This window comes from Penaeus japonicus, unplaced genomic scaffold, assembly GCF_977035675.1.
Source record: "Penaeus japonicus unplaced genomic scaffold, GWHDUDI00000001_assembly GWHDUDI00000040, whole genome shotgun sequence".
In the NCBI taxonomy this organism is placed as follows: domain Eukaryota; kingdom Metazoa; phylum Arthropoda; class Malacostraca; order Decapoda; family Penaeidae; genus Penaeus; species Penaeus japonicus.
The window spans coordinates 8,077,137-8,079,636 of NW_028234442.1; positions in this window are offsets into that span (position 1 = coordinate 8,077,137).

The window sequence follows — 2,500 nt, forward strand, 5'->3', positions numbered from 1 at the left end:
ACACACACACATACACACACACACACACACACACACACACACACACATATATATATATATATATATATATATATATATATATATATATGTATATATATATGTGTGTGTATATATATATATATATATATATATATATATATATATATATATATATATATATATACATACATATATATACATATATACATATACATATATATACACATTTATTTATATATATATATATATATATATATATATATATATATATATATATGTGTGTGTGTGTGTGTGTGTGTGTGTATGTGTATATATATATATATATATATATATGTATGTATATATATTTATTTATTTATATACATATACATATATATATATATGTATATATATATATATATACATATATATGTACATACATACATATATATGTATATATATACATATCTTTGTGTTTACGTATGTGTTTGTATGTGTGTCTGTGCAAGTATGTGCGTGGTTTTGTTTCTTTGCTTGTCAGTGTGTGTGTGTGTGTGTGTGCATTTATGCATGTGTGTATGTAAATATGTGTGCGAACGTGTGTATTTGTATGTGTTTTCATATGTGTATATTTAAATGGGGGGGTATCTGCATGTGTGTTTTTGTTTATGTGTGTTTTTATGTGTTTGTTTGTATGTGTGTAAGCGTGTATGTATATTTGCGTGTATGTTTGCGTGTGTGTGTGTGTACAGATGTTTACTTTTGTAAAAGTGTGTGCTTGCGTGCACATACGTGTCTGTTTGTATGAGTTTCTGCGTGCATATGTATGTGTGTTGGTGTGCGTGAAGGGGGGGGGGTGTATGTGTGAGTGCGTATGTGGGTGTTTGTATGCATGTGTAGATATATTGTATATTTGTATGTGTGTCTGCGTATGTGTAAGTTTGTGTGCGTGAGTGCGTGTGCTTGCGCGTGTGTGTGTGTTTGTACGTATGTTTGCATATTTGAATGTGTGCGTGCGTGCATGTGTGTGTGTTTGTATGTGTATGTTTGCATGAGTGTGCGGGCGTATGTGTGTGCGCATGTTTGTGTATGTATGTGAGCATTTGAATGTATGCATGCATATAATTATTTGTGTTTGCATGTGTGTGAGTATTTGCATGTGTGTGTGCGTGCATAGATGTAAGTGTTAATAAGTGTGTGTGTTTGTATATGTGTGTATGTGTGTATACGTGTGTATGTGTGCGCATGTGTGTGTCAGTATAGGTGTCTATTTGTATGTGTGTATGTGTGTGTGCATACATGTGTTTGTATGTATGTATGTGTGCATATGTACGCGTTTTGTATTTGTGTGTGCATATATGTATTTGCATGTGTGTGTACGTGCATACATCTGTCAGTATGTGTGTGTGCGTATGCATGTGTATACGGACACTGCGTGTACACTTGAACCGCCTTGGAATCTGAGCTTACGTAACGTCCTCGCCTGTTCTCTATTCTCAGCTCTTTCGTCCTCCCCCTATTCTCTCTTTTCCTCTTCCTCCTCCTTCCCTCTTTTCATAATTTTTTTTCTCCTCTTGTCCTGTTCTTCTTCGTTTCTTCTCTTTTCTTATCTTCGTTTCTTTCCTCTTCGCCTTTTCTTATTTCTCTTCTTCTCCGTCTTCCTCTTTCTTATTTTCTTCTCTTCTTTTCATCATTCTTTCGCCGTCTTCTCCTTTCTATTCTTCCTGTTCTTCTCCTTCCTCTTTCTATTCTTTTTTTTCTCTGTTTTTCTTTCCCTTCCTTTTTCCTTTATTTTCTTTCGCCTTTTCCTTCCCCCTCTTCCTTTTCTTCTTTTTCGTTTCCTTCCTCTTCTCTTCTTTTCCTCTTCTTGCTCCTTCCTATTTTCCTTTCTTCTTCCTCTTCTACGTCTTTTTCTTCTCGTTCTTTCTCTTTTTTTTTTACTTTCTTCCTCCCAGCTTCTCTTATTTCTCCTCCTTCCTGTTCTTCATTTTTTTCTCTCCTTCTCTTCATTCATCCTCTTCTTCGTTTTCTTCCTCTTCTTCTCCTTCTCCTCCTCCTTCCTCTTCCTCATTCTCTTCCCCTTCTTCTCCTCCTCCTCCTTCCTCTTCTTCATTCTCTTCCCCTTTTTCTCCTTCTCCTCCTTCCTCTTCTTCATTCTCTTCCCCTTCTTCTCCTCCTCCTTCCTCCTCTTCTCCTTCTTTCTCCCCCTTCCTTTTCTTCGTCTTCCAACCGAGGAAAGACAGAGCGAATCCCTCCCCTTGATCTCTCGCTTGACAACCTCGCCTGACCTTCGCGGTTCGGAAGGAAAGGTCATTGGGTACACTATTGACCGGTCTGAAGCCAAGGCCACTGCGAGACACGAGACACGAGGCATAGTATATGTCCATACACGAATACGCGTATGCATGAATGCACGTGCGTATGCGGAGATATATGCGCATATACACATATACAGATATACACACATACACTCACATTTAAAAAAAATAGACATATACACACATACGCACGCATGGACACACACACACACACACACAAGCAC